The following is an 18,730-nucleotide window of genomic DNA, read 5'->3' as shown; positions in this document are numbered from 1 at the left end:
AGTTGTCTGTTTTTAGATAAATGTTTATATTCTATTTTGTACATAAATAGTCACAATTCTTGGATCTATTTATAAGATTATATCCATTTAATTTCTATTGTCATTCAATTACAGTATTTTAAGTATAACTGCTTATAAAGTATTAGAAACTAAAATTATCTATTGGGAAAAACCAAAGGATGCAGAAACCTAGAAAGTTTGTTTTGGCCCTTTTTCTTTGCCCTGTTGTTTATCACAAATCAGATCTTAGATTTAGCTGATTGACTCTGAGAACCAAGTCAATTCACAGATGGAAGCCTTGCTTTTTTAATAGAATGATTTGTGCTTCTATCCCCGTGTATGAGTTTTGGCTTGCTCTCCGGCTTAAGGAGATTCACTGGAGCTTAGCTGACCTTACTATCCAGCAATTCAGCACTCCCGAATAATCAATTGCTTGCTCAGAAATCATATGTTTCCTTCAGTGGCACATATATTGGAGTTGGAATGATACAAAAAAAGATGAGCATGGTGCTTGCTCAAGGACGACAAGCAAATTTGTGAAGCATCTGTATTTCATATATATATATATATATATATATATATATATATATATATATAGGAACACTTGGGGGAACGCACTTAAGATACTGACTTTCCTGTCATTTTCACAAATTCTAATCTTTAAGTACACTAGAACCTTGTAATTATCATATCAAGATACTAATGGAAAGTTCTCTTCAGTGGTTGATGACAAAAACAACTTCTAATATCTGGAAGTCAGGAACCCAAAAGAACCGAATGTTCACACCTTAAGTCATGGCAGTGGCTCCATTTGGTATATGGAATTAGGGATGAGTTGCTGGTTCTGCTCCTGCCTCTGACTTTACCAAACTATGAAGTCTCCGAGACAGCAGTTCTCTCATCTTATACGAACTCAGTCTAGTGAGTTCTAGATCTAGAAGCATCCGTCTGAAGTCTGTTCCCTACCTGCTCCTGGGACGCAGACTATCCTTTGTACAGATCTTTTTTAAAGAGCCAGACAGAAGTCAACAAAATTTCCTTACATTAGAAAGCGGCTTGGTGATCTGTGCATAAGATTTTAAGTGTTCAAATTACTGTTAAGCCATTTTATCTAAGGTATTGCCTGTGTCACACAGTATTACTATGTCACAGGACACTGCCCCCCATTGCTCCTCATGCCTGTGTCTTTCTACTACTAGGACTTACTTGGGTGTGTGCTGAATTTTTTTTTTTCTGATACATTAAGGAAGATGACCACAGAGGCAGATGGTTCTGTGTGCTGGCCGTGCAGCAAGATGCTAGTTACCCTGCCTCCAACAAAGGTGCCCCGTCCTTTCCTCACCACTTGAAGATGAAAGCAAATCAGCCCATCACCAAGCTCTCCTTCAGCTTCATGGAGGCAGGAAAAACATGCACTTTACCACAAATCTTGGTCTCCCCAGGCTCTCAACATGGAATGTGTTACAGCTGTTTACTGGCTCCAGTAAATCCCTGTTACAGTCTGTAGTTTGCACCTTCTGGATCTCACAGGCTCTGTCGTAGGCCCCAAAAGAATGGGTTTAAAAACTTAGTGTCCAACTTCAGCTTCACCAGTTAACATCTTCTTATGTCTTAGTCAAATTAGAAATAGTAACTTATTTTGCCATGATCAAATTTCATTATTCTTATTCATTTTGTTTTCCTGAGAACAAGGAAAATGAAGACTTTATGATATGAAATGATAGCCAGAGTTACAATTTCTTGCATATATATATATATATATATATATATATATATATATATATATATATATAAATCTGTTAGACAAATAAGTAAATAAATGATTGGAGATGTGCCATATTTATAAAGTTCAGAAGTAATTTTCAAGATTTTTTTCTTTCATCCCTTAAGAATTTATTCAGCCACGTAAAAATATTAACAAGCTTGCATGGTTTTAGTGTTACATTTAAATGATATAGAGAGTTTTTATTTTTCCCTTTTTATTGAAAATAGATTCTTTTTACCTAATGAGCTATTGTTTGATATGATCAGAATATGTTAAGTACATGTATAAAACCATATATACATAATAAACCAATATTATACATAGTTACTATATACTAATAAAACCTCTTGAGAAATCATATATATTTAAGCTGTTATTCAATCAACACCAAATAAACAACCTCAGAAAGTGAAAGAGAGAAACAAATTTGATTGAACTGCACACAACTGCATGTAGAGGATGGGGCCTCCTTACAACTTCTAGATCGCCTGGACCCTCAAAGCCATTTATCCTGCAGCACTGCAGGACTCTAGCCACCTCTCGAGTGGCTGTCATACTCACTGCAGTTGCATTTGCTCACCAGATCAAGCACGGCATTTGAACTATTAGGTTCAATGAACTACACCAATTATTGAGACAGATTAAATAAATGAATGGGCCATTACTCTTATGAGCAACCTGAATTAGTCATTAAGGCTAAGTGATTAAAAACTTAGAAGCCCAATGTAAAGTTGAGAAACATTTTTAAGATCTTTAATGTACAGAAAGACACCCATTATGAAAGCCTGACTAACCAGAATCGTTAATAAATGTATTGGGAATTATGCCTGTGGGAAAGGTATATGCTAAAATTAGTCAAAATGTTTACATATTAAAGGTGTCTGTCCAACATGGTGTTTGCCACTCTGAAAAGTACGCATAAGTCATGATTCTTATATTCAACTTGTTTATAATTTAGTTAAACGATAAAATTCACACATATGAAAAATCTAGAGGCAGTTAAATGTTAAATTTTGTATAGTTGGCTATAAAAGCAGATAATTTAATTATTTTAAAAATGTTCTTTATAACCCAAGCCCAATCAATGAAATGTACTTCCTTTATATTGTTTTTAATTTAATATTATTTTTGAGAATTACATAAGTACTATACCTAGATTACTTCTGACTCTGTTTTTCCTCTTTCAAATCCTCCTATATACCATCTCCAAAGTTATGATATCTTTAATTATTACTGCTTCATGTATATAAACATGTATGTGTGTAAATATATGCTCATATATACATAACCTAATATGTAGGAGGAGCTAAGGTGGGAGGAGTAAAGAGAGGAAAAGGAGGAAGGGAGGAAGAGGAAGAGCTAGAGGAGAGAAGAGAGAGAGAGAGTCGAACATGGAGGCGGATCTTCACGAGTTTTCACCAGTCAAAGGTAGTTGGTATATCTAGGTTGGGTATTGGGTCACACTTCTGATTGTATGGGCATCTTGTTATTAATTATTACCAAATATATAAAGCCTTTGGATAATCTAAGCATTAAAGTCTCATTTTTCTACCGGGCCGGTGTGGTTGGTGGGATGGTCTGGGCAAATGCCCAGCCTTGCAGAGACAGCGTGGAAGATTGTCAGAGCCATCTCCCATGCTGGCGTCTCGTGGGTGGCAGGGCTGGTGTTTCTGACTGGCCATTTCTAGCTGCAGAGTGCGCATGGCCTCTGGCCACGTGGTTGAGCTAGGCAGAGCTACCGCAGCTTAGCCAGTTGGCTTAAGCAGCGGCTTCTTTTTTAAAATAATTACATCAACACTACTAAGTCCATTTAGCTTATTCATATTACATGCACCCAGTGCTGGGCACTTGGGATTGGGCAGACAATGTGGGAGTTTGTCCCTAGAAAAAACTGATTCGTCCTCTCAGAGCAACCATTGGCCATATGTGGCTCTTTACTAGGGGTGGGGCAATGTGCAAATTCCCCTGTTTACATCGGTATGTCAAGTATTGTCATTATGCTGATCTTATTCAGGCAACCCTATTGTTGAAATTTTATGGATGCATTTTCTCTGTCATGTCTAGGAGACACTATATTTCCTCCCCTTCTTCCATGATGTTCTCAGAGCCTTAGGTGTAGAACTTGTGTTGGGTTGGCTTCCATTGGGACTGGGTATCTCACAGTTGCTTATTCTCTGTGTTTTGACCAGTTGTGGATCTTTATAATAGTCTCCATCCGTTGCAAAAAGAGCCTCCCTGATGAAGAGTTAGCATTACACCTACCTCTAGATATAGAGGTAAATATTTAACATAGAGTTAGAAATTATATTAGTTTAGAAAATGGCACTAGAAGGTTCTTTTTTAGGTTCGATGGCCTGTGTAGCCATGGATAATTGGCTAAGTTTATAGAAGCAGACATGAATTCCCTCCTATTGTACAGGGTTTAAGTCCAGCTATGCAGCTGCTGGTTATTCTCAAGATAAGAGTGCCACTATTACACTCTTGGAAATACCTTGCCAAGCCAGTCATTGTTGTAGGCTTTACATCTGCATAGGTACTGGTTGATTTTCTCTCTTAGCAGTTTGCATATCACCTTTGGGTATTATGAGTTAGTGCCCAGAGAGGAGACTTCCAGCTCAGATTCAGTTTCATTTCTTCAAGTCCTGTGTCCAAAGTATGTGTTGTCTTCAGCTATATCCTTAAATTCTGGTAACTTTTGCCCAGCAACTCCTGACTACTAGAAACTTTGATGTTGTGGCTTCAACAATGACTCAGTGTTATTACATTTTTTGTAGCAGGTGGAGGCAACTACAGAGATATGGTACTGCCCAGAATACAGAGAGTTAACTGCAGAGTGCTCATCTCCAATTGGAATGTTCATAATGTAACCTGTATATCAGAAGCTCAGAATTCACTGTGGAAAGGACCAGAGTGAACTCAAACTCCTCCTACAAGATAGTGTCTCCTAGACATGAATCAGATGTTTCACCCATGAAACATCAGCCATCTGATTGCCTAAACAAGTCTTGCATAATGACAATAGTCAACATGCCAATAAGGAAAAAGGAAATTTCACAAGGTCCCATCCCTGGATCTACAAGCAATAAATGGTGCTGAGAAAGGGAGAAGCAGTCTCCTCATAGGTTAGTGGATCCCAGCCGTTCATCACTAAGTACATTAAATACGTATACATAAGAGCAATGTTAAATAGACACAGTAGGGTCCGTGTGTGTGTGTGTGTGTGTGTGTGTGTGTGTGTGTAAAACAATAACAATTAAAGGAGAAGAGGTCATAAACTTGAAAGAGATTCAGAGTCTAGAAAGATCTTGAGAGAGGGGAGAAATATAAAACATGTAAATGAAGTACAAATGTATGAAGTACTAAATTTAAATCCTAAATTTAAAAGGGCACATTAAAAAGGATTTCTGAACAAAAGTGATACAGTAAAGCACATACAATGGGTTTACAATCAGTTCCATAACATCTTCAGGGGAAACATCATATCTATTTTAAACAAACCCAAGGAGAGACAAAAAGAGTAGTTACCCAACCTAATATTATGGTAATAATATGACAGTGATACCAAAACCAGCCATGGGCAGTAGCAGGAACACTGTAGAAAACTTTATCTAAGAATCAAAGTGCATATATAGCAAGTTCAGTATAATAACATTAATACAGCAATATCATTGTTAAGTAGATATTATTCTAGACACACTAGCTAGATCATCCTTACAAATTGAATCAATTTGTAATCTAAGCAAAGATAGTAGATTGTGTAAATACATTTACTTTTGTTATCTTGCAAAACACCATAAAAGTGACGGCAAAAAAAAAAAACTCTGCTTAAGTTTTCTAATGGGCTTATCTAGAAGAGAGGGGGGGCAAGGTAATGAAATTATGGAGACTGGGACACTGTCAGACAGGGAGTAACCATCAAAGCATTCTGGAAACACCAATGACTTTTAAGAAGAGTGTTGAAAGGGAACCCAATTTATATAATCAACCTTAAAATACCTTAAGGTTGAGGCATCAGGAATTTCTGAGTGTGGGATGAAAGTGGTGCTAAGATCATAAAGACTATTGAAGATCCCATTTCAGAACAACCCTCACCAGTTCTACAGCTTTCCCCTGAATTGGAGATTGGAAGCTCCCTCTGTGAGAAAGTGAAGAAAGCTTTGTACTGGTGATACTAGGCAGAGTCAGAGAACAATACAGAAGGGAAACCACCCTTAAAATACTGGCCTTCTTCTCTTACTTTGATCTAGAATGGTGTGTGTGTGGTGGGGGCGGGGGTGTTACTGGTATTATGTTTTCAGCACTGGCCATTTGATATTATCAATTGATGTGCTCCCCCCTGGGGAAGATTATTCCTCCTGTTCTCAGCATTCATTAGCGATTAGCTGTTTAACATAGTCAACTTTAGAGACTAAGGAAGTGCTGGTTAAGATAGCATTTCATTTCCATCAACAAAGCAATTAAGTTCTAAATATGATGGCATTGTCCAACCTCAGAGCAGCTATGGTTGCCTGCAGAAGAACATCACAATATCGGAGTACTCGACATCAAAGGGTTCTGGGGCTTCAGTTGTTTCCACATTATATTTGCCATTTTGTGTGAACTTAGTTTTTAAATACAGCACACACGTTCATACCACTTCCACTGTTTAAAAAAATGAAATAAGTATGTTGCAAAGATTTATGAACATTCTAATGATAAACGCTTCAATATTTTAATATAGCTTTAATCTACTATTTGGAAGTCAGAGTCATATCCATTTTAAAGATGGTCCACAAGATTTAACCATCTCCACAGTGATAGACAAATATCTTTTTTATTCACCTTTGAGTACCCTCAAGCCAGTATTTGCTACAACAATACCTAGTTACTGAAAGAAACTCAGTGAATAAGTGTGTCCTTTTTTTTTAAATAATAGTGACATTGGGTGTGGTGGCATAAGTGGAACAAACCAATCCTGCCTCACACTGTCCAATACTGCCTGAAGATCACTTTCTGCTTTTCAAACAGTATTGACGCCTCACATCACACAAGTGTTCAAGAAATCAATTCTGTCCCAAAATATTCAAAGGAGCTTAAAATTTTCATTACTCCTGGAAAGTTAGTTCTCTTTACTCACAAAAGAATAGGAAATAGTCATTCCACAGATAATAAAAGAGTTCAGTTATGAACAGGACTCCAATATGACCAACAGTGGGAGGCAGTTTGTGAGAATTTTACTTCTATGTGGATCCTTTATTGAATAAAATGAGTTCCCCTTAGCGAGAGAAACACTGTGTCTCTTTTGGGAAATTTAAAAAAAAAAAATAGCTATACTGCTGGCAAGATGTTTTGATTAGCTTGTGCTGGGCATCTTTCTCTCCCTTGGGCTATGACTCTGCAGCAGTGCTAACCTTGCCTGCCCACTGGACCAAACTGAAGAGCCTTAACACATATGTATGTCTGGTCCTTCCGCCACTAACAAAGATTCTGATTTGACTGGTCTGGGGCATTCTTACACATTAGACTTCTCTGAAGCTCCCCAGAAATTTTTGAACTTATGGTCAAGGCTGAGAGACACGAGGAGAAGGTAAAACAGCAGTGCTCAACCTTGGAGAGTTGACTACATACTAGTATAATGAAAAGAAGAGATGAGTCAGATGAAATTTCAAAGTAACAGGTAGAAAGAGCGTGTGTGTGTGTGTGTGTGTGTGTGTGTGTGTGTGTGTAAACCATATGTGGGAGAGAGCAACTTGAGACAAGCATGGATACTCATGACATAGCTGTCTAGCAAGCCTGGATGGTTTATCAGGCTCCAATTAAGGATAAGTCTAACTAAAGTAAAAAAGTTCTATTGTCTGCCTCGCCTCCCCTACCCTCTCTTCTACTCTTTTGTGAAGTCCAAAGTTGTGTTTTTACATTTTAATTACTGTGCTTAAAAGACCTATAAAACAAAAATGCCTCTAACTGTAAAGCTGCTGCACTTGCCCAAGGACAGATTACTTCCTAGAATGCTGGAGGATATTGTTCATGTAATATAACAAGCCATGTATTTTCACTTCTGTAAACAAGGTTGGTTGTCCTAACTATACAGGACGTACTTAGGCACAAAATAGAACAAGATGTATGCTTGCTCCTGATGGGAAAAAAAGATAGGATGTAGCCTTGTGTGCTTTGCCTTTATAAATACCTAACATAACTAGTGGCTGTTCTCTGGGAGTCCCAGATAGAGCTCTGGCTAGTGTCCATCATTTTGGTCAATATTTAACAAAGCTTGTTTCAAATTTGGCTCAAAAACTATGGTTGTGGTTTTAGTCTCACTCGATGGGATTAACACTTTCTCTTCCTCCTTTTCTACTCCTCCCCTCTTCTTCTTCCCCTCTCCCTTTCCCTCATCCTCTCCCCATTCTTCTCCCTTTCCTTAACCCAATCTTTTTCTCTCTCTGAAATGAAAATAAGTACTTATCATTACTTTGGACCTTAGAACCATCACCTGTCCAAAAACTATGCCATTTAATAAAACCTGCTGTGAGGTTCTCAGGCAGTTGATTCCTGCCAGCCAACCTTGAGATTTCCAGCAGGGGTGATTCATACCCAAACCACACTTTCTGGGCTGTTTCTAGTTAATGACGTACTGTGTATTTACTACAGACCATGGCTGCTCTATACAAAACTTTTCAAGAACCCGTCTTTGCACAGGATAGACCAGTAGGTATTTTAAAATGTCGAGGCTTTCCTTAACCTAATTCTCTACTCCTCCCTCCTCAGGAGTTCCAAAGAAGTGTTCCTTTCACTTGTCCCTTCACCCGTATCTATCATTCACATGCATTTCTCCTAACTTGTTTTTATTTCAAAGTTTGTGTTGTCCTGTGCTTCTCAGAATGAACCTGGATGGGATTTCAAAGAACCATCTGTCTCAAATTTCATTTTAGTTTGAAAACCTTATGTTCAAATGATTTACTGACTGTTACATAGCTAGGAAGTGAGGGGCCAGGATTAGCAGGGGATTTCACAATTCATAATCTGAAATTTTTTCTACTCAAATAGGAAAGATTCCAAATAAATATGGCTTCATTAGAAAATAAAAAGCATAAGGGGGCTGCCAGACTCTCATAGGAGGAAGTGGGTGGGGGAGGAGAGACTGTATGAGGGAGGAACTGGGAGGGGGTCAGAAATCAGGATGTAAAGTGAATAAATAAAATTAATGAAAAAAAAAGAAAAAACTAATACATATGATTAAATTTCATGGTATGAAAATTTCAAAGAATCAATAAAAATATTATTTTAAATTTTTAAAAAGCCATTTAATAATAATAATAATAATAATAATGAACAGTATATAATTTGTACTGGATAAGAATACTGAAAAGACTCACGAGTTCTTACAGATCTATTTACTAGATGAAGAATACAAACAGCAGCAAGAGCAAGACAGCAAACAAACACATTAGGGACATGCAGCTGAAATGTCAGGTCTTAGTCACTTGGGACATATGTGCTTCATCTCCAAAATGCGGAACAAAAGTTTGGCAAGATAGCTCAATCTTTGCCAAGTGTAGTGGGTTGAACCAACCCAAATTTGTGTTGGAACGTTGAAACCTCAGAATGTGACCTTATTTGGAAAAGTAATTTTTGCTGATATAGTAAAAAATAGAGATGAGAACATACTAGATTAGAGTAAACTCTAACTTCAATGAGAATATTCTTATAAGAAACAGGGGGCACCGGGCAGTGGTGGCGCACGCCTTTAATCCCAGCACTTGGGAGGCAGAGGCAGGTGGATTTCTGAGTTCAAGGCCAGCCTGGTCTACAGAGTGAGTTCCAGGACAGCCAGGGCTACACAGAGAAACCCTGTCTCGAAAAACAAACAAACAAACAAACAAAAAAAACAACAACAACAACAACAAAAAAAAAAACCAGGGGGGATTGGCTAGGTGGCTCAGCAGTTAAGAGAACCTATTGTTCTTACAGAGACCTGGAGTTCAGTTCTTAGTAACCATGTCAGGTGGCTTGTAACTGCCTGCAATTCTAGCTTCAGGGAATCTGGTGTCCTGTTTTGTACTCCACACACACCCATACAAACATGACATGCACTCACAGGCAACACGTACACACATGTAAATAAGAACAAAATCAATTGAGGAGGAATGAGAGAGGAGACACACAACAAATACATGTCAAGAGGCATAGGTTACAATTATGGAGTCTCCAGAAGCTGGAATGGACGAGGAGAATTCTCCCCATGAATCTTCAGCAAGGTCATGACCCTGCCGGATACTCTATAGTCATTTATTCTCTGCATTTCGACCAGTTGTGGATCGTTGCAATAGTCGCCATATGTTGCTGAAAGAAGCTTCTTCGATAAAGTGTTAGAGCTATACTTACTTATAGATATACAGATAAGTATGCAGGAAGAATGCAGTTAGAAGTTGTCCTGGTTTAGGAAAGTGGCAGTAGTATGTTCTCCCCTAGGTTCATGACCTCACCAGCCTCTGGTAATTCCCTAGATTTACAGTTGAGGCATGAATTTCCTCCTATTCCGCGGATCTTTTTTTTTTTTTTTTTTTTTTTTTTTTGCTTTATTCCAATTGATTGTACCAACAACTCAAGAGGTAACATATTACAATATCAACAGTATAACTAGTATCCCATATCATACTTATAGAAAAATTTGATAAAACAAGTATGCATTTTTGTCATACTGAAAAGGCTTAATTCATACCTTACGCCAACCATTTTTCTATTATAGTGAATCTTTCGACATGATGGTTTATTCTTTAAATATATACAAAAGTACTCCATTGAAAATTTGTACGGTGATGACAAAATAGCTCAGTGTGTGTTCTTTTTTGTGGCTTTTCCTTATTTTTTTAAAAAATATTTTATTGGATATTTTATTTACATTTCAGATGTTATCCCCTTACCCCATCCCCCCCCAGGAACCCCCTATCCCATCCCCCTCCCCCTGCTTCTATGAGGATGTGCCCCACCTACCCCCCACTCCCACCTCCCCACCCTCAAATTCCCCCACACTGGGCGTTCAGCCTTCATGGGACCTCGGCAGATCTTAAATCCAACTAGGTGGCTGTTCATTATCCCTAAGATATGAGTGCTACTATTGCACCCATTGGTATACCGTGCTGCGCTGATCATTAGGATTTCTGGGCTTTACAAATGGAAAGGATTTTTAATTACTTTTCTCTCATGGCAGGTTGCATAGCACCTTAGGATGCTACGGGAACCCAGTTTTCAGGGCAGATCACTTCCAGCTCTATTTCATCCCAACATCCAACACTTGTTGCCAGTTATTTTCTTTGATCTTTGCTTTTCTGATGAAACCTCAAAGCACTTTTACTTTGTGTTTCCCAAATGACTAAAGATGTTGAACACTAAGACATTTCTTAGCTATTTTTATCTCTTCTTTTGAGAAATCTTTGTTTAGAAATTGTAGCTTTATTTTAAATTGGATCATTTGTGTTCTTGACGCTCCTCCTCCTCTCCTTCTTCCTCTTCCTCCTTCTTCTTTCTATATTCAGGATGCTAACCTTTTATGGTATATACACTTGGCAAAGACTCTCTTTCCTACTGTGGCTTCATCTTCTTTTTCCTTTGTTATACAGAGCTTTTTAGCTTTATAATGTTCCATTTATCAATTGATAGCCTTAATTCCTGAGGGAATGAAGTCTTATTCAGAAAGTATCCTGCTATACATGTATCTTCTAGGATAATGTCTATGCTTTTTCCTCTCAGTTTCAGTGTTTCAGGATATACACTGAGGTCTTTCATCCATGGGGATATTTTTGTGCAGGGTAATATTTTATTCTACCATTGTCTGACAAAGCCAGAATTATATAATATGTTATTTGACATCCATGCTGTCACTTAAACCCATGTCCTGGTATTTTCATTTTTAATAGCTTTCAGACCTACCTCGTTTTCTTGAATGACAACCCAATAATTCTATTGTGTAAATGAACAAAATTTGTCTCTGTTAATCCTCTGTTGTCATGCTAGCATGCTTCTTGCTGCTTGCTATGAAGATAATTATTCAGCGAATAGTCCTGGAAACATGGGTAAGCAGAAGATGTGACTCTATGCATAATGCAAGGATTTTTGTTACTGTTTTATAACAATAATGAAAGCAACTGGGATAACCATGCCATCTCTTAATTATTTGTAAAAGCAAAACAAAATAAAATAAAGTGAAGTAAATGTTCAGAATTTTATATTTGGTATTTTATATAATCCTCACAGGATTGGTTACACAGCTAAGTATTATCCCTGTTTTCTTAAAATGCATATTTTCTATTTAGGAAAAGTGTGCATTTATAGAAAATTTAGAAAATGTAAGCAACAATAATAAATTAATAACATGTAATAGCATTATAACAAATATTGTTATGTCAATAAATTGGTAACATTTAATGACAATGTGCTTTCTATCAAGACTTTTTAAACTTTTTTTCACTTGTGACGCCATTTTGCCTGAGAAATTTTTATACTATGTTATGTAGGTAATAAAAATCAATATAAAAATCAGTGTATAAACCAAACTTTCCTGATAATAAATCATGAAGAAATTGATCTTAAAAGAATTCTGAGCCGGGCGGTGGTGGCGCACGCCTTTAATCCCAGCACTTGGGAGGCAGAGGCAGGCGGATTTCTGAGTTCGAGGCCAGCCTGGTCTACAGCGTGAGTTCCAGGACAGCCAGGGCTACACAGAGAAACCCTGTCTCGAAAAACCAAAAAAAAAAAAAAAAAAAAAAAAGAATTCTGTAGTGTATATACAATGTATTAAAGATGAAAGTGAATTTGCAACAATGAAATGATATGCTTGTTTAACTTCATATAAGAAGTGGATCACCTAAATATTTGGTTTTTTAGTATGTTGAGAGAATGTTCAATGTTTTTCATAGTTGATTACTGTTCTGTGTAGAGGAATTTTAATCTATCAACATGGCTTCTCTGGAAGAGATCACATCCAAAGACCTCCTAGGTGTGTGATCTGGTTGGAATACAACATGCCTTTAGTGCACACCTTTAATCCCAAAAAATGAAGGTAAAGTTGGTTTGTGGAAGATGTTTGAAAATGATATATAATTGAGGGGCAAAGTGGTGAATCACAGTAAGAGAATGAGACAGAGAGAGGATATGTTCAACTCTCATAAGAACATCACAGGAAAGAGAGGCTACTGAAGAGGATAGTGCAGAGAGGGGTTGGGGGGAGGCAGTTTTACTGGGACAGTTTTACAGAGACAGGTTGCGAGTAAAGACAGAACGAGCCAGAAAATAAGAGCCAGAAGATTAGAAGAAATTGCCAGATTAGTTTGAGGCCAAGCAGAGCAATTCAGTGAAAAGCTGAAAGAAGCCAATTTGAATCAGTCAGCTTGGTGAGGAGTTTTGAGCTGAAACAGCTGAGTTGAACCACCCACCAAGAGTTCAGAAAGAGGCAGAAAGGGTGAGCTTATTCAGCAGTAAGTCTCTGGACAACAATGATATATGGTGAATAAAAGTTCCTTTTACAATTCTGATCAATTCCAACAAAACTATTTTGCCTAAACGCATAGTACAAAATGACAGAAATGTGGCCATTTCAGAATTGTTGGAATGTTGCCTGAATCCTAAACCAAAATCTTTTATTTCTTTTTAATGAAATGCAAGTTAGCAACTCAAATGGCTGTGTTAAAAATCAGACATCCCAACACAATAAAATCCAAAAGATGTATTAATTCGATATTTACTTGTTGAGAAATGATGTTAGGAAAATAAATATTAAGTCTTTGTTTTCCACAGTTAAACCAATGTTTCTGTAGCAGGAAGAAATTTTGTGTGCACAATGAAAACACTGCAGTTCATAACATACAGCATAGTTTCAGATCTGAGCCAAAAGGTCGTGGGTGGTTGTCAGCACAGCACAGCATGAAGGCATGCACAGTACAAAGTGTGCACACTCCATTCAGAGCAGATGCTACTCTGAAACTGTTTTATACAACACAAGGAGGATCCAGACACTCCTTAGAGTTGTCATGCATCTTATTTAAGTTAGTTTGGGGGTGTTAGGTATTCAGAAACTTGGTCCTGAATTTTTTCAACCCCCTATGTTTGCTTACAGGGCAGTGACCCATAGTTTGCGAAGCTGTTTTATGTCACTCCTTTAGGATACATCCAAAGAAGTGGAATTAGGAGGTCAAAACGCTGAAATTTCATTAGTGGCTTCCTGAACTGTTTCTTCTGGGCCATCAAATATTTGGCAAAGTAACTCCATATTCTAAGCAGTAATCTTAATACTCTTGCAGTCCTTTAGCTTAACAGTAGTAATGCCAGTTAATAAAGATATTTTCCTTTTCATTAATTATCAGAATTTTTTCTTTCTATTGATTTGGTTGGTTGGTTTAGTTTGTTTATCTAGACAAAATCTCAGGCTGACATGAAATGCACTATGTAGACAAGGCTGACCCTGAACTCATAGAGACTTACCTGCCTCTGCCTCAGCTTCATGAGTTCTGGTATTAAGGGGTTCATAACAATCCAGATGGTGTATGCCTTTAATTTCAGCACTGGGGAGGCAGAGGCAGGTAGATCTCTGTGTTTGAAGCCAGCTTGGTCTACAGAACAAGTTCCAGGACAGTCAGGAGTACACAGAGAAATCCTGTGTTTTGTCTCAAAAGAAAACAAAACAAACAAACAAAATATTTGCATGGCCACACCTGGCACAGAAAATTTTTCTTAGGATGGGTCTATAGGCCTAGCTCCATGCCACTGACCTTGGTCATATGGTCATGGTTGGCACCTGGCTGTAATTAGGATGAACTTACTTTAGCTCCTAGGTGATTACTGGGTTCAAATACTTGTCCATATGGAATTTGTCACTGGGTGTTATCTAGACAGGAAAGATGAAAAGATAACTGCCTTCTGGAGTAAGACTGTGCTGTTTCAAAGGCAACTGAGGCCCCAAGAAGAACTTATCAGAAGTGAAAACTATGGTAAATTACAGAATAGTCACTTTTTAAAAGTTATTGGAGAAATTAAAACATGGTTATTATTTTTAAAAGATACAACTACATGAATAAACACAATTTACATAAAGCTCTGCCATAATTACTTTTCAATTTTTCTTTTGTTTTTCTGCTCATGTCTTGTTGGAAGGATATTGTAAGATAAAATAATGTGTACATTAACAGAGCATTTTTTAGATGCTATGTGAATATATGAATTTATGTTATATAATATATTATTATATTATATATTGTAAAAAATTTTAATGGAATATGACTTGCCTGCAAAGTGAATATATATGTGTGTATATACATAAATATATACATACAAAATGAAAATCAATTTCTTAATGGCAAACAGATGAATAAGAACTATTAATGGTCTTGATTTACAAAAAGCATTTTCATATCTTTTTTTCAGTCCTTTGCCATGACATGAGTATAAAACTTTTATTCCCAATAAAAACCATTTTTAAAAAATCTCTGACAACCCAATCAAAAAATGGAGTAGAGAACTAAACAAGGAATTTACAGCAGAGGAATCGCAAATGGTTGGAGAAGCACTTAAAGAAATGTTCAAAGTCCTTAGTGATCAAGGAAATGCAAATGAAAAAGACCCTGAGATTCCACCTCACACCAATCAGAATGGCTAAAATCAAAACCTAAAGTGAGGATGTGGAGAAAGAGGAACACTCCTCCATTGCTGGTGAGATTGCAAACTAGTACAACCACTCTGGAAATCAATCTGGAGGTTCCTCAGAAAATTGGAAATAGATCTACCTGAAGATCACTTACCACTCTTGGGCTTATACCCAAAAGATGCCTCACCATGTCAGAGGGGCATGTGTTCCACTGTGTTCATAACAGCTTTGTTTGTGATAGTCAGTAGCTGGAAACAACCCAGATGTCCCACAACAGAAGAATGGATACAGAAAATGTGGTTCATTTACATAGTAGAATACTACTCAGCTATTAAGAACAAGGACATCCTGAGTTTTGCAGGCAAATTAATGGAATTAGAAAATATCATCCTGAGTGAGATAACTCAGACCCAAAAAGACGTGCATGGTATGTACTCACTAATAAGTGGATATTAGCCAACAACAACAACAACAACAAAAACCCCAGAATACCCAGGATACAATCCATAGAACTCAAAAAGGTTAACAACCAGAAGGGCCCAAGTGAGGACTCCTCAATCCCACTTGGGAGGGAGAAGAAAGCAATCACTTGGGGGGGGGGGGACGGGAGGGACCTTGGTGGGAAAGGGAACAGGGAGAGAAAGAGGGGAACATGATCAGGTATTGGGTGTTGGGAACAGGACTGAAGCCCTGAGGGCCAGCAGAAAGACTAGAAACAGGAAACCTCGGGAGGTAAGAGGTGGAGGCACCCTCCAGAATGCACCAGAGACCTGGGAGATGAGAGACTCTCAGGACTCAAAGGGAGAGACCTTAGATAAAATGCTCTACAGTGAGGAGAGAGAACTTGTAGAGTCCACCTCCAGCAGAAAGACAGGGCATCAAGTGAGGGAGGGGGTTGCCACCCCACAGTCAAAAACTCTGACCCATAATTGTTCCTATCTGAAAGAACTGCAGGAACAAAAATGGAGAAGAACCTGAGGAAAAGGAGGTCCAACGACAGACTCAAATTGGGATCCTGATGCTATTACTGAGGCTATAGTATACTCATAAAAAGGGACCTATCATGACTGCCTTCCAAAAGACCCAACAAGCAGCTGAAAGAGTCAGATGCAGATATTTGCACCCAACCAATGGATAGAAGCTGCTGGGCCCTGTGGTTGATTTAGGGAAAAGCTGGAAGAAGCTGAGAAGGGCGACCCTATAGGAAGACTAGCAGTCTCAACTAACCTGAGCCCCTGAGATCTCTCAGACATTGGGCCACCAACTAGGCAGCTGATATGAGGCCCCCAACACATATACAGCACAGGACTACTGGGTCTGGACTCAGTCAGAAAAGATGCACATAACCCTCAAGAGACTGGAGGCCCCAGGGAGTGGGGACGTCTGCTGGGGTGGGAGTGGGGACGTCTGCTGGGGTGGGAGTGGGGAGGTGAAGACTGCCTCGTGGAGACGGGTGGGGGAGGTATGGGATGTGGAAGAGTCAGAGAGTGGATGAGGGGCGCGGAGATAAAATCTGGACTATAAAAAAAAAAAAGATTAAATAAAATTTAAAAGAAAAACAATTACCATGAAAAAAAAGAAAGAAATCTCTGAGATTCATCGTTTTCAGTTTTCAATTTAAAGAAAATTTCAATTTAAAGATTTTTAAATTTAAAGAAATTTCTTTTATCCATTATATAAAATGTTTCTTACTGGATTTAAAAGAATGGTTCCCAGTTTGTCTTTCCCAACTTGAATACAAATGGAAATTTTCTCAATCTGAAAGTACAAGTTCATGTAAAATTGATAGAATAAATGTTATTCTCTCTATATTTTATATCAATACAATCTTGTAAAATCCAATTCCAGGCATTAGCTATGTTTAATGCAAAATGGGGAATGATTCTGTCATTACGGTTTTAAATTCAGCATATCGACTTTTACCTTAGGCAGATACTAAGAATTATCATGGGTAATAACTTGCCTAGAGGCAATAATTACTTTCTCAGTATCTAATACAAATATATAAAGTCCTATATTTTTACAGTATAAGTTTTGCTGACAGATTTTAACATGGTAGTTTTTGTTGTTGTTGTTGTTGTTGTTGTTGTTGTTGTTGTTGTTGTTGTTGTTTGGAGAGGTTAAAATTCCAGCAGGAAAACCAATACCCACAAAAGATTCCAGATAGTCAGAATCTTTTTAATTTCAAAGTGTTTTTAGAAATTCCTCTCTTCTCTGGCATATTACAGAGGATTGACTCTCGGATTATTTTGAGGCTCACCCAAAGCCACCAAGTACTTACAGCCTTCTCAAAAGGGAAGAAAAGTGTGCTCAGCTTGAGTTTGCAGTGGGACCATCTCAGCACTTAGGTCTACATTAACAAGTATAAAACAATTTGCTTTCCGGGAACGGAGAATCGGGGAGTGCTATGCTGGCAGCGATGCCAAGGAAACCATGGTATTAAGTTTTGTTGGAAAGAAAAGGCTGCCAGGGAGAAATCTACAAGCAAAATAGTTCATCCAGTTCCATCCTCTTTCACAAAACAAATCTTCATTACTTTCCACAGCTCTGCGTGCCTAAGGTTAATTATCTCTCTGAAGCATTGCTCCTTTAAAACTGCAACATCACTAACCCACGGTGATACAAGCCTTCGTAAATACTGTAGACTTTTAGCACATAATAGCTTCAGGTAGAAGTCCTAGCTCATAAATTTGTAACATATTGAGAAAGAAAGTTTTAAAATTCTAAGCCCACCTCTTAACACGAAGGAACCTTTCTTGTTCTTAAGCCGGAAACTGGCACAAGTTTTCGTTTTCTTTGCTATTTCTTAGACCGGTAGTGATACCCTTCCCACAACCAGTGCATACTCTTTTTAATATAAGATTTTATCACTTCTTTGAAAATTTCACAGTCTTCTCATAAGTTTTCTTTTTTTCCTTTTTCTTTTTACTTTAATTTTTTTTTTACAATCCAGTCATTCCACCCTCCACTCAGCATCCACCCCCCCCAGCCCCGCCCCCCTTCCTGGTCCGTCCCCCTACAGTTCCACATCCCATTCCTCCTCTCCCCTGTCTCCAAGAAGATGTCCCCACCCCGCCAGGCCCCACCACTCCCTGGCTCCTCAAGTTTCTGAGGCTTAGGTACATCTTCTCTCCCTGAGGCAAGACCAGGCAGTCCTCTGCTGTAAATGTGTCTGGGGGCCTCAGACCATATACCTCATAGACCTCAAGTGTATGCTGCCTGCCTGGTTAGTGGCCCAATGTCTGAGAGATCTCAGGGGTTCAGGTTAGTTGAGACTGCTGGTCCTCCTCAGCTTCTTCCAGCCTTTCCTTAATTCAACCACAGTGGTCCCCGACTTCAGTCCATTGGTTAGG

General features: G+C 38.2%; 1 non-coding gene and 1 pseudogene across 1 annotated transcript; both read left to right on the top strand.

The window, feature by feature from the left end:
• The first annotated feature begins 450 nt into the window (after nt 1–450).
• LOC117704711 (U6 spliceosomal RNA) lies at nt 451–556 on the top strand. The gene has a single exon (XR_004606252.1). It is a non-coding gene; the product is annotated as a U6 spliceosomal RNA (small nuclear RNA).
• Nucleotides 557–14,546: 13,990 nt separating this feature from the next.
• LOC117703127 (NADH dehydrogenase [ubiquinone] 1 beta subcomplex subunit 1 pseudogene) lies at nt 14,547–18,195 on the top strand (annotated as a pseudogene).
• Nucleotides 18,196–18,730: the final 535 nt, after the last annotated feature.

Source organism: Arvicanthis niloticus, chromosome 2, assembly GCF_011762505.2.
Source record: "Arvicanthis niloticus isolate mArvNil1 chromosome 2, mArvNil1.pat.X, whole genome shotgun sequence".
Taxonomy (NCBI): Eukaryota; Metazoa; Chordata; class Mammalia; order Rodentia; family Muridae; genus Arvicanthis; species Arvicanthis niloticus.
The sequence above is the reverse complement of the archived record's forward strand: the minus strand, read 5'-3'. Positions and strand labels throughout refer to the sequence as shown.